Source organism: Cryptomeria japonica, chromosome 10 (genome assembly GCF_030272615.1).
Source record: "Cryptomeria japonica chromosome 10, Sugi_1.0, whole genome shotgun sequence".
NCBI classification, from domain to species: domain Eukaryota; kingdom Viridiplantae; phylum Streptophyta; class Pinopsida; order Cupressales; family Cupressaceae; genus Cryptomeria; species Cryptomeria japonica.
Genome location: NC_081414.1, coordinates 867,454,522 through 867,469,779, shown reverse-complemented (window position 1 = coordinate 867,469,779; position 15,258 = coordinate 867,454,522).

Here is a 15,258-nt window from a genome sequence, read left to right as displayed (position 1 = left end):
TTTCATATAACTGGTTGACAACTGATTCACCCCCCTTCTCAGTTGTCCTTCCTGAGTCCTAATATCTAACTGCTATAAAGAAGACTTTGAAATTTCTTCATGTTGGTGCACCTAAGGTTTGTGTCACCTAAGTTACGCCAATGTGATGTGATCTTTCACTTGATGATGACTCTATTCGAGTCCTCCTTGATAAGCACCTGTCGTGATCTAGCCATTATGCACTTGTGATATTTGACAAAGTCAGCATCACACATGATAGCATTTTCTTGCGAATATGGAATAGATTATCTAGACATAAAAACCTTAATAAAAACCGTGTAATTCTAAGTCACACCTTCAATCATTGACTAAATATAATCATCTTTAAAAAAAAAAATCCTTTCAAAACACTCTAAGACAATCAAAATGAAATAAAGAAGGCAATTGTAATCAAGATCATACAATAATCAAATAAGACAAAACTAATCAGTGTAAGATGAAATTTGATCAAAGATGACTAAAGAAGCTCATCTCAGACTTGAGATTACTGATATACTGATCTAACTGCCTCTTATAGATATATTGTTCAAACACAATGATCAAAATAAATTTAAATTCATTGCCACTAGACAAACAGTGTTGTCACCTCTATATGAATTCACCATCTTTCTTTTGTTTCTAATAAGATATTCACCAATAATAACCAATCTTCTTGGAGAGTTTTGTTAATAAAGTTAATTTTGCTACCCAATGATGACCACTATGTCAAAATTGATCTTGGTTTCAAATATTATTAACAAGTATGAATCATTGTCTATATAAGTCCACCACCGAATATCACCTGAGCCACCTTGTCAAAGTCAGTATATAGTGATCACGACCTCTTCTAAATTGCTGCCAAAGACATAATTTGCTAACAAATATAAGATGAATTTGATGTAGTTTGGGAGTTCTAATTTATCACTTTCAAATGAAGTCACTATCAAAGGTAAGATCCTTGGGTGACTCAAATTTGGTTTTGACCAAAATACGATCTGTAGATGAAATCAGAATCACCACTTATGAACCTATTCAAATCGCTACCTTTGTTATATATTGGGTCGATAAGAGCATGATTCTCTAGTTGTTTCTAGGATACTAATTGCGTATGAAATTTGAATTTCTAATCAAGACTCAGAATCATGGCTTTTCAAAGTTGAATTCACTACATGATTTGTATACCACGAAACCTCTTTGAGTATCACATCACTATTGATTCAATTCTGATTGCTATGGGGACAAGGTGAGTTCAAGTTACTTGATCCAAGGTGATGGAATTGTTAAATTTTTTGGATATCAAAATACAAACCTTCCTAGAAAGTAAGAAACAAAACTTCTTAAAAAAGAGAAGAAAAAAAAGCTGCAAGAATGAAATTATATTAATTCATTGTATTAACCATTGTCTAAATTCATGAATTTATACAAAGAGAACCATAAAGTCACAAAAGAAAGGAATTGTGGATGTAACACAGACAAAACAAGTGCATAGAACAATACATGTGGTAAAAAAGATGGAACAAGTTGTTGCATGCCTGTTATTCATTGGGAAAATTAATCGCATTAGTTAGCTTAAACATAGAAACTGATGGTTTCCCGTAAATCACAGAGATGGTGGTGCAGAAAACTAAGGAGAGATAAACCTAATAAGAGGAAAGAGGGAAAACCTTGTGGGAACAAAACCCGCCCTCAAAATTACAAGAGATGCAACTATATAAAGTGTAGAAGAACATCCTTTTAAAGACAAGAAAAGTGTGGACAACTGTCGAATGGTAAATGCTGCCATAGTGCTAAATGAAGAACCTCCTCAAAAGGAAAAATGATGATCAAGATCAAGAATCTATATGAGTGCCCCTGACGACACTACTTGAACAATAATCAGATGCAAAATAAAGGCAAAACATCTGACACTTTCGAAGATGCACATGGCATATGAATCTACATGAGTGACCCCAATGACACTACTCAACCATGCAAGAAGAAGCTTCTAGTCAAAAATATAGGTGCCAATAATGAACTAATCAAACTTGAAACAAAACCAAGAAGCATTAGCACTAATAGTAGAAAAAATCCCTCATAATATGATAAAGGAGAAACAAGATAGGTCCACTGAAATGATGTGTCATAAAGGAGAAGATCAAGGCAAGGTCCATGCAAATAAGATCATGAGAAAAGGAAGCAAGGAGAATGCTCTAGAAACAAAGGTTTATGTCAGCTTCAATTATTCAAAAATCTTCTTGCAAATAATTTGTCCTTCCTCCTAGCTCTTGGGCTCTAATACTAGGTTAAATTTTCTGCATAGTAGTGTTGAACATAGAGTACCACTGAGAAGGGGGGGGTGAATCAGTGGTTCTTAAATATTTTTGACTTTCAAATAAACTTTAGAATATTAGTTAACCACTCAATCTCTAAGCAACCAAACTAGTAAAGCAAAAGGAAAACTAAAGAGACCAAACACACAAATGCAACTCACAACACCAAGTATACGAGGAAAACCCAATATGGGAAAAACCTCGATGTGAAATGTTGCTAGAGACTACTACTCCAATCCAACCTCATAGGTAAAACACTGAATTATAATATTTAGGGCACCAACCTAAGGAGCTCCAACCCCTGCACTTTTAGGGAACCGACCCTAGGAGCACCAACCCCAACACTAAGCTTCAACTTGATGATGTATCTTGAAAAAATACTATTTGAATACAATTAAGACTTCTTGTTACAAATGAATTCTACAACACTTAGATCAAACAACTCATTTCCAGTCTATAGTATTTCCTCCTCTACTGAATTTCACACTATCAATTGTGAAATTACTTTCTTCTAATTCCCAGCCTCTATTACCTTTTTCTCCCTCTCTCACACAAACTCTCAACACACTATGTATCACTTGGATGTTGCCTGCTCTGCCACACCTTGTCGATTAGGCTCAAACACAAAACTATAGTTATGTCGATAGAATCCTCTCACCGGTATGCTTGCTCATACACACTGCAACTTTCTTAGAAATCCTTTCTAAGGCTAGCAGTTCTTCTCCTTACTCATGCTCACTTTTCTCTTCTCCTTCTTCATAGCATCAACTTCATTCTTTCTTAAGCTCTCATCTCTTATATGTTGGCATTCTAATCTCTTATGAGAATAGTTGATGTTGTCATTGATGGCAATGAACTGGCAATCATCTTTCAACCCAATGGTAGTTACCACCACTAGCAATAAACTTCTACATTCACTGGAAGGCACTTCACCGACAATGGCAATAATGGATACTGACACTCAAGCCGACATGGAATAAAATTTTGTTTATTGTTTTATATTATAATTATCTTTTGTAAAAGCTGATAGGACATATTGTAAAAGACTCATATATATCTATGAGATCTTATATGTCATTTTGTAAGAAATAAGTATGTACTATATGAGAGAGGATGATACATGATAGTTGATATTTTTGTATAAGGTGATATAGTTGATAGTGAAGGTTTTGGTAATGTACTGATCTTAAACTGGTACTGAACTTTCCATAGTTGATGTTGATCTTAAGAAGTACATTGTATTGGATTTTGATAATCCATTTTGTAAGTCAGTGAGACTTCTATTTTGTGATTGAGTAGTGAGGTCTAGGCTGCTAGCCTCCTTGCATGTGTAGTCCCCTCATTGTAAGTAATATTTATTCATTGGCTAGTGAGTGAATATTGTGGGTCACAAATCCCATCGAGGTTTTTCCCACACTTGGTTTTCTCATTAAATATCTTGTGTTATGGTGTGTTTTCTATGTTGTCTCTATTATTCCTGTTTACTGCATTAATTCTTATTTACCAGTACACACTTTTGGGATGCAAAGTTCTTAATAAGATTAAATCTTCTAGTAACTGGTTAGACACTGATTCACCCCCCCTCTCAATGTCTTTGGGACTGTCATTAATTCTAACAATTGGTATTAGAGCCTGGTCCTCTATTTTTAAAAGCCTAATAGCTTGAGGAAGATTTTGACTCTGGTACAGATGGAGAACTTAAGGAAACAATTGGAAGGAGCTCTTGTAGATTATGATGCAGAAAAATTGAAGAACATCAGATTGGAGGAAGAACTTAAAACTGCTCAAGAATTTCTTTTGGCACTTCAAAATAACTTGGTTATTGCAAAGAACAAAAGAAAAGAACTTGATATGTAGATGCATAATGAGGTGATGAAAAATAAACTCTTAGAGAACATGCAAACAAGTTAAGACAAGAAAACAATACTATGAAGAATGAAATGCAAGATATGACTATGAGGTTTTGTAAAGACATTGAAGATAAAAAGAAAAATGAAGATGACTTGACTAGGAGACTCAATGATGCTAGAAATGAAAATCTAAGAATTACCCATGAAAATTATATGTTGAAGACAAATCTGATGCACGTGCAACATGATAAAACTGAGCTTATGAGACAAAAGGAAATTCTAGAAAATGAGTTGGCTACTGCAAATCAACACAAAGAGAAATTCAAGAAAAGTTTAGAGGAGATTGATAACATTCTAAAAAGTCAAAAACCAAATGGAGATACTAATGGACTTTGATTTGAATTTGGAGAATCTTCTGGTGCTACAAACAATCTAGATCAGAACAAACCAGTAAGACAACCTAATGCTTATAAGTTTAATGGCAAATGTTTCAATTGCAACAGATATGGTCATAGACCAAATCAATGTAGATTTAGAAACAATTAGAATATTAATGCACCCACTGAACAATGTTCCAAATGCAACAAAGTTGGCCATAATTTAGAAAGCTACAGAATGAATGTGAAATGTTATGTTTGTGGAAGATATGGACACTTATATAATCAATGTAGAACACAAAATGGCATAGGATATGGAAAAGCTACTCAGAGGAATAATGTGACTTGTTATGCATGTAACAAAATTAGACATATTGCAAAATTTTGTAGAAGCAAGACTTCACTGACAAATAATAAAGGATCTAGTTTGAAAGGCAAAGAAAAGGTAGATGAGGTAAAGTAAGAATTTTCAAAATAATGGGTTAGGAAGAGAGATCAGAATGTTGATGACACTATCTCTATACCGGTAGAATAGAGTAATCCTCCACCAGCAAGAGATTCTTCATCCAACTAAGAAGCAACCCTTTGGGGGTATTGCAACAAATTGAAAATCATGCAGATTACCCTTAGTCAATGGTGAGAAGATAGATTTCTTCTTTACTGGCAGATGTGTTAAGTTTTCATTTAATTGATGAGCATTTAATGTGGTTGGTAAGAGAAAAGTCATAATAAATCATCGGATTTCCCTCACTTTTTATTCACTCAGCATTCAAATTAGCAGAGAGCATGAAAAAGAGCAAAGGCATTCAAGGTGAAGGTATGAAATGATTTCTTTCAAGCATTTAGAATACTTTAAGGTAGCTAAAGGTATTTTTCAATGGCTTCTTCTTCTACTCCCAAGTTTATTGCAAACCCTACTATTGTGGTAAATGTAAAATGCCCTAGGCTAGTGTTTAAAATAATTCCCAAAGTAGCTAAGCAAGATGATTCCATAGGAGCATTTTCAAAAACTCCTAAAGGTAGAGCTTATGCTAAAGACCTTAGGATGTATATACATTGCAATATAGAAGAACTAGGTACTGAAGAGTTGATGAAAATGTATACTAAGGTGATTTGGGATGAACATGGCGTGGTTAAACTCAAGCACAAGATTGTAGAAACTCTAGGTTTTGTGAAAATATTGAACATTCCTCAATTTCCGGAAGAAGTAGTGAGAATAGTTTTAAGCAAAGCACATGGAGGATTTCTATGGTTGGATTCTATGTGTAAAATAACCCAGCAAGCAATTAGGGTTGTGACTGGTTTACCCTTAATTGGCAGTAGACCTGACAAAACAAAGAAAGTTTCTAACAACAAAGTGATGACCCTAACAGGAGGAACATATGATAGTAGATCACTAAGAGTGAATGATATCAAAGAAATCAATGTGAGATTCATAAGTATGGTGCTAGTTTACAAGACTACATATGTAAATAGGCTTAATTCAGTTTCTAGTCTTTTCATTAATAGTGCTTATGAGATGGTTAACAACAATGCAATGATAGATGTGTTGGAATGGCTTAAAGGTGAACTCATTGATAATTTGAAAAATATTGAAGGAGATAAGAAAGGGACATTTTGCTTTGGTAATCTTTTAGTATGCTTAATGTTGTATTTCACTAAGGAAATCCCTAGTACAGAACCTAAAGACTTTAGATATGACATACCGGTAGGAAAACAACAATAGGAACCTTTTACTGGCATGGGAACTGCAAAGGACAAAAAAATAACTCAATACTTTAAATCTTTCCAAGCAAAAATGAAAACTAGAGAAAGACTATCGTAGAGTGTAGTGGACAAATATGACAAAGAAATCTATTTTGTCATCAAGAAGGATGAGACATGGATGGAAGCTATACTACCTAGGACTATATGGATGACTGAAATGGGATATGAGGTCGATCTCAACATTATTGAAACTTATACAAAATCTTTGTTAGATACACTAACGAAACTAACAAAACAAGTTTCTGGTAGTGCTGAAACTATTCAAAGTGATGTGAAAATATTGAAGCAAAGGAAGAAAATAGAAAAATATATTAGGGATGCATCAAAGAAGGTACAGGAAATCAAATAAAATGTAATGAACATTGATGGGATATTGGCTAGTGACCTGGAAGGACTACAACTGGAGGCACACATTTCACTGGTTGACACATCTTCTGATAGTGAGAAACTAGTAGAATTCAAGAGAGTTGAGAGGAAGAGAAAACCTTCACTGGTGCCCTCTCCTTCACCCAAGAGAACAAGGACTTTAAGGAAGAAACAACAAGTAGTAAGGAGAACACCAAATAAATTAAGACCAAAGAAGAAACAATAACCTGTCACCCCTTCTTTAAATGATTTATTGAGTGAAATAACTGATGATGGAAATTTGGCCAACGTACACCAACTATATAACACATTCAATGATTCAGACAAGGAAAGAATTGAGAACAATATAATTTTACATCTAGATATATACAAAAAGGTTTTAATTGAAGTAGTGGATGACTTACCCAATGATCTATATAGTAGATTGGAGGACAAAAGGATTGCAATTATGGAATTAGATAAGAAACTAAATGTTGAGAAACTTCTAGTTGTACATCTGGTAAACTCAAAAGTGGAAATTGATGAACTAATCTTAGAGGCTAACCGATATTTGTTTTTCAGTGGTCATTGGCAAGTAAGTTTAATGGTAGGTAGAGTAAAAGTGATTGTAGATGGAAACATTGATAACTAGGATATATTCTTTGTGGAAAAGGAAAAACAAGAGGAAATGAAATGACCAAAGAAAACATTCAAAGTTTATCAGAAGGATAAGGACAAGGGAAAAGATAAAGTTGGTGGTATTCCAAACATCAAGATCACTGACAATTTACCACCACCTTTGGATACTGCATCAGTACATACAGATAATCCATCAGTTATTGACACTGAAGGTGTCACACATGATGACACTAATCCTAAACCTGAGATACTATTCACCATTAATGTGGACACTCAGAAAGTGAATATTGTTGTGGACAAGGATAGTGCAAAGGTTAAGGATGACAATGTTGACTATGGAAACATGGCTGAGAAACTAGTAGAGACTATTGAGGTTAAGATCCCAACCCAAATAGAGAAATCATTAGAAATAAAGAAACCTATTGAAGGAATAGATGCTGGCACAAGGCCATCGAAGACTAAGATACTGATAGTTGAGAATATAGAGAAACCTACTGAGGCAGAGGTACATACTATGGTAGAGAAACCAACAGACACTGTGACATCTAAGAAGACTGAGAAACCCTTGTTAGTTGAGATGCAAACACAGACTGATCCACCAAAGATAAACACAAGAAAAATGGCTAGAACTTATAGAAGCATAAAGGTAATTAAGGCAATTAGTCAGACATCCAGCACATCATCAAGTGAATTCAGACCTACTAATGTAATAGAGGTACTTCTGGATTCAATCAAAAAGATAATGGATTGCAATGCTTTGGCATACAAAGAAATTGTTGACACTATACCAATTCTTAAATTGATTGCACCAAAATGTAACATAGATCATGCTAAGGATTCTTTAGGTAAATTGGAGACATTGTCCAAATTTGTTGCTGACAATGTAATAACGGCTGATAAAGTGAATGAGGATACAATAAAGGATAGAGTTGAAAAGGAGAAGGACAAATTCTTTAATGACACCATGAAGAAGTGCACTAAACACCTGAATACATTATTATTGACACTAAACTCTACAATTTTGGAATAAAAAGAGTTGTATAGAGAAACATGCAAACCACACATTTTGACAGAGGATATTGACAAGGAAATTAGTAAAATACAAAAAGAAATTGAAGACATAGCTGATAACATAATTGGCTCATTTGGCCACATAACAGTTGTTGCGCAAGAAATGGCAGGCTTTGAAGAAAAACTAGAGAAACTTTTGAAAGAAAAGGCAAGGATAAGGTCTCAAATCAAAGAACTAAAAAATAAACTTGGTCCAAAACTAGACAATCTTATATCTTATAGAATGGAAATATCCAAGGCATTACTATTGGCATTTTGATGATGTTTTGATTGTCATTGATGGACACACACTTTCTTGGTGTATGTGTTATACCCGACCAGTAATTGTTCCAACCGATATTGTGTATTATTGAATGTATAGTCTTTAGACTATTAGTGTTTTGAAGAAGATGTTTACCGGTCACAGGTTGATTGAAGACCCAAATGGTACGAGGATCCCAAGGGGTATGAGGATCCTAAGTGGTATGAAGACCTCAAGCGGTATAAAGGACCCAAGCGGTACTCAGAACACTATGATCTACTAGTCTTCATTTTTGACAAACTAGTAATTGGTATATTGTATTAACTGGTATTACTCTATGATGAGTTACCAACCAGTATTTTTGTAATGTGTGATGAGTTATCATCCATCAACACTTTGGCGATGATTTTGTGTCATGTTACCAAATGTGTCTAGATGCACTGAACCTAGGAACTTGTAGTTTAATCCTATTGGACTGACATGAAATCAAATTCCTTTATAAGGACATCATGTCTAGGGTTTGTAGATGAGAATGAGGGTTTTGTATGTGTGATCATAGAAGAGAAGATTAGGTTTGTGTGAAGAGTTAGAGTGTGGAAATATTGAAGACTGAAGTAATGCTGAAATGCATTAACAATGAGCCATCAAGGATCTAATTAAGAAGACTATGCTATTAACTAGATCATTTACTTGTTGATTACTCACATCTTCAAGAAGTCTGAAACCCTTAACCGGGTATGCCCAACAAAGCCTTTGTAAATCCTCTAGCAAGGTGGTTCACAACTATGGATCTAAAATCCTTTAACAAAGTAGTCTTTAATAGGACTTATCTCGTAATAGAGATCTAGATTCCTAACAGGATCTGTTCTGGTGAAGAACTTTGTATGACCTTAACCAGTTTGGTTTCTATTCTATAGATAGTTACTTGTTAGTTTCTGCTCACTATGGTTTTTCCCATTTCGGTTTCCATGTCTAAAATCTTGTGTTATGGTGATTGTGCTCTTGTGGGTGAACACTTTGTTTGCTATTTGGTTTGCATTTATCTTAACTGGTTTATTAATGAATCTGTTTTACCGATTATCTGCTAAATTGTTTAAGAGTTTGTTTATAGTATTTTTTGGTATACTAATTCACCCCCCCTCTTAGTATTCATCAATTGGTATCAGAGCCAACCTTTCTATAAGTCTAACCAATTGGAAGGATATATGGGGGAATATAGTGTGAGGGAACTTACTCATCATCTCACTCAGACTGAGAGAGCCTATGATGAACTCAAAGTCAAGTATAAAGCCTATTTGGCCAAAAGAGGAGATCATGCTAAGAAACTAATGGAACTTACTAAAAATAGCTCTTATGATGAAGTAGAAATGGATGCCCTAGTTGAAGAAGTTGAAAAACTGAATGAATCTAATGCCAACCCAAAAAGGGAGTTGGAAGGACTGACTATCAGAATGTGTCAAGAGCTTGAGAATAGAAGGAAAGTTGAAGATCTGTAAAAGACAAAGATCATGAGATCTCCAGACTGAAGCAAGAAATCAGTACCCTTACCACTCATCTCCAAGAGAGTAAAGTGGAAAAAGAAGAAATGCAAGGTGAACTAAACATGGCTATTTCTGAGAATGCAACCTTGAAGGAACCAGATACTGCTATTTCCAAGGAACTTATTGAGTCAAAGGAGATACTTGCCAAATTCAATCAAAGTACTACTAAGCTAGAGCAAAAGCTTGAATTGGAAAAACCAGTAAAGAATACCACTAGACTTGGTTTCTTTGGGTATGAGGAAGGTGAGACCTCTGGAACAAAAGATGAAGCATCAAAGAAGCAACTAGCATCAAAGGATAAAGGTAAGAAAAAATTTAAATCTATTTTCTTTAATTGTCTCAAAGAAGGACATACTGCTAATGTGTGCAGAAGAAAGGCCTACAACAATTTTCCTTATTTTCTAAACAATAAGCCTAGATCCAATAGATTCAAAGGAAACTGTTATGCATGCAACAAGTTTGGGCATAGAGCATTTGAATGTAGGTCAATTTTGCAAAACACTAGGAGATACCCTCCAAGGACTCAAGGAGTTATCCTGGAACCTTCTCTAAACTAGAATCCCAACTGGTACAATACCTATGACCATCAGTCAGGTGGTTATCAAGCGGCAACTAGTTGGAGAGAAACCTATTTGATCTATTGTGGTAGTAGTCACACTACTGCAACATGTAGAAGGAAGAATGGTAGTATGAATAATGGACCATGGAGAATACCTAGAATGGTATGCTATCATTGTAACAAACCGGGACACAGTGCCAAAATTTGCAGAATGAGAAAGAACCTATCGGATTATATATTGATCACTCCAGAAGGGAATATTGATGTTGAAACTATTCAAGTGGGAATGAATAGAACTTGGAAAAAGAAATCTGAAGAAGTGTCACAGGATGAACCGGTTTCTCCACCTAGTGTGGAAGTCTCTGAACCAGCAAACTGAGCTTTAGAAAAGCTTAGGGGGAACATATCAGTGAAATGTTTTGAATCCCCGATTTATATCAGTAAAGACCTTAACTAGTATATGTTACCTATGAATCGACATAAGATTTTAAGTGGTAAAAGGTAAAATTAGGGTTTATGCCCTAAACAGTGATGCATTTATTATGGTAGGTGAAAGTTTGCTTAAAAGGGATTTTCAACGTCATTTTCACTTATCAGTTTTTGAGCAAAGAATTTTCAAGTGCAAAGCAACTAAAGAGAGATTCGTCTTGCAATTCAGAGTGAATTGAAAAAATCTTTCAAAAGAATCTAGAGATCTTTTCAATCTATCAGTGAAGAATAGTAAAGCGGTAATCAAACAATAGAAGTGGTGTATTGTGGGCGACATTGCCAAACCCTAGATTTTGGTTTGTGAAGGTATTTCTTGAATTTCTTTCTTATCATGGCTTCTTCATCACACTCGAGTGCACCTATAGATTCAGCTGATTTTCTTCAAAGGAAAATGAAATACAATGCCCTATCCCAGATACCCACCGAAGTTATAGTTGAGTAAGATATTTAAGGATGTATTGATTACAAATTAGAAAACCTAGGATCCTTAGTGATTCATTCCCAGCTAGGTCTATCATGTGGGGATAATAAGAAGATCAAACCTGAATTTAATATCCTTGAGAGGAAGAAACTGCACAATGCAGTTTATTTTCTAGAAGAGTTCACTGAAGATCACATCTGCATCATCTTGAGTAGAGTAGATGGTGATAAGATGTACCTCAAGTGCATGCATGACATTACACTGGAGGCAATTCATGCTGTCACCAGTTTTTGCAACATTGGAGAGGTACCAGAACTAAGGAAGGTCACCAAAATAAAAATGAATAAGCTCACTAGTTCACTAAGCGACCAACAGGAAATGACCGTCAACACCATCAAAGATGATTTGGTTAAGTATGCTTGCATGGTGATTGGCTACTGGATGTTTTATGCTAGCAAAATGAACTCTGTCCCTATTACTGCAATGAATGCCACCTATAGAATTATTAAGGAAGATGCCTCATTTGATTTGTGTAACTATTTGCAGAAGTAATTGCTATTAAACCTAAAGTCTATTAAACATGATAATGCTTTAAGGTTCAGGTTTGGACAACTTCTAGTTAGCCTATTCTTTTACTTTCAAGGTTATTTCCCTGGAATAGGTGATGTGCAATGGTCTATTGACTTACCAGTCTCTAGATAAGTCAAGGAAAGTCTTCAAGTAGTGAGAACTGAATATCCTAAGGTTCTTAATAGGTATTTTAATGAATTCAAGCAGAAAATGACCCAGAGAATGAGGATATTTGGTGATATTGTGAAGAAATATGAAGATGACATCTACTTCACCATAAAGGTAGATGAATGCATAATGGAAGTGGTGTAACCAAGAAAGGAAGTAGTTAAACCAATGGGGTATGAAGTGATGTATGATATGTTAATCAGGCATGCCTCTACCCTGCTTGCCTCACCACTAGATGCTAAGAAAAAGAGAACCGACACCTACTTAAAGAGGGTAACACCGGTTGAAGAACCAAAACAAAAAAAGGATAAAGTAGTGCCATCAGTATCTACACCAGTTACCTCCGCCAGTCCAAAAGTGACCAAGCGGTCACCTGCCAAGAAGAAACTTGAGGTTGCTCCCACTAAATTATTTGAGAGGAAGCGAAAAACCAAAACCAACTCAGTGGAGTCAGAGGATACTAAACCGGAAATTCAACCTAAGAAGACAAGACAATCAAGCAAGCAGGCAAAATCTATTAGTAATGCACCTTCAACTTCAACACCAGTAAATATAGATATTTCCTCTTACAAACCTTTGACACATTGTCAAAGAACAATTAAGATTATTACGAGGAAATTGCTTGATGATTTGGAGGAGCATTTTGATGATTTTACTGAAAGTGAGAAAGAATAAGTAGAGAAGGAAATCATTAAATATTTATGTGTTAATGACTAGACACCATCAAAAATTAGATCAGCTACACCGAATTCTTTATACAATTCTTTGGATAATAAATGGTGCATTGCCATTGAGAGAAAACATGAGATCAAGGAGCAATTTTTTTGCAGAATACTTCCCTGATGCCTTAAACTCTGAATTATTTGCAATCATAGATCAGAACAAAGGCCTTTTATTAATGACAAGAAGAAGAATTAGGCTACTAGAAGGCAAAGCCTCTGAAGTGGTAAAAGACACACATCTACATGCTAAAGCTCCTATCAAAATACACCAAGTAGCTGAAGCCAATAAAAAGGCTAAACAGGAACCTAACCTATCCACAGGCAAACTGGATGAGACATTTGATGGTCAAGGTGAAAGAGTGACATAGAAAAATGATCCCATTGATGTGGATACATTAGATGTTGAGGATGTCACCCTTGATAAGGAAAATGTTGAAAAAGATAAACAGGAAAAAGAGAAAGCAGAGGAAGAGAAGAAGAGAAAAGAGCAAGATGAAAAAGATAGACAAGAAGAAATCAAGAGGAAAGAGGAAGAGAAAAAGAAACAAGTGGAAGAGAAGAGGAAATAGGAAGAGGAGAAGAGGAAATAGGAAGAGGAAAAGAGGAAACAAGAAGAAGACAAGAAGAAGGAAGAAGAAAGGAAGAAGAAGGAAGAGAAGAAAAAGCAAGAAGAGGAGAAAAAGAAGAAAGAAGAGGAAAAAAAAAGAGCTGAAGAGAAGAAGAAAGCAGAAAAGAACAAACAAGCGGAGACTCCTAAGGCAACTGGTGACCAAACAAAATAGGTTGACATCACCAGTCCTATTGATCTCCAATCTGTAGATGAATCGGAGCTGCTTCAAAGCATAAAGCTTGCATAAGAAAGATTGGAAGCATTGAGGAGGAAGAAGGAATAGGATGTCATTCAAACTGTGGTTGACACCCTTACTAGTTTGATTCCTGATACTAACCTCCCCAGTACCAATTCCTCTCTATCCAAGCTTAAACTGCTTTGTACCATAGTGGAGGACCAAGTACAATGCTTGGAATATGTTGCTGCAACCACTACAAAGAAGAATCATGAAAAGGCACTCAACACTGCTTTAGTCAAGAAAATGAATGAGCTTTGATCACAACTTCTGAAGCAGCAGAAGGATATCAGTGTTTCTATGGATGAGGGCAAATTACTATTGAGTAAAATCAGCCAACCCCATCTATTTTGTGTTGATGTGCTTACATAAAAAGATAACCTCCAATCAGAGTTATAGGCATATATAAGCAGCTTCAAGATGCCATGTGATTCCTTCACTACATATGGGCAAACAGTTTATCATTATCAGCTTCAGACTACTAGGATAGACCTAGAGATCAACAACTGGTCTAAAGATTTGCAAGAGCTTCAACTAGTTGTATTGCCAAGACTGCAGATTCTTCAGAAATGTTTTCTCAATCTAGAAGCCATAACGGTAACTCAAGAAATGAGTACCATTGATGCCATGGAAGAACTAGTATGCTAGATCCAGACTGAAAGTGAGGTTTCTACATCATTACTTGAGTCATGGACATTGGCCATGAAAACTTTTATGCAGGACTTTAAATCTATTTTTGATAAGTTTCATTCCTTATTGTCATGAACATTTACTCTATCTTTATATATAAGGAAATAGGGGTTAACCTGCATTACTTTGTCATTGTTGGCAAAGGGGGAGTAGTATTTAAAATTTTGGTGAATGTTTCCATTTCATTTACTTTCATGTTACCATTTTGGAAAGTAGTGTATATTGTAATTTCTGCAAAAGGGATAGTGTATATGCTTAGGGGGAGTAATTTTAATTATGGAAATTTTGTTGTAAAACACTTAGATGTCAAAATTTTCCTAAGTGTTGCCATCAATGCCAAAGGGGGAGACTGTTGGAATTTTGATGATGTTTTGATTGTCATTGATGGACACACACTTTCTTGGTGTGTGTGTTATGCTCAACCGGTAATTGTTCCAACTGGTATTGTGTATTATTGAATGTATAGTCTTTAGACTATCGGTGTTTTGCAGAAGATGTTTACCGGTCATAGGTTGACTGAAGACCCAAGTAGTATGAGGATCCCAAGCAGTATGAAGACCCAAGTGGTATGAGGATCCCAAGCGGTATGAATGACCCAAGCGGTAGTTGGAACACTATGATCTACCAGTCTTCATT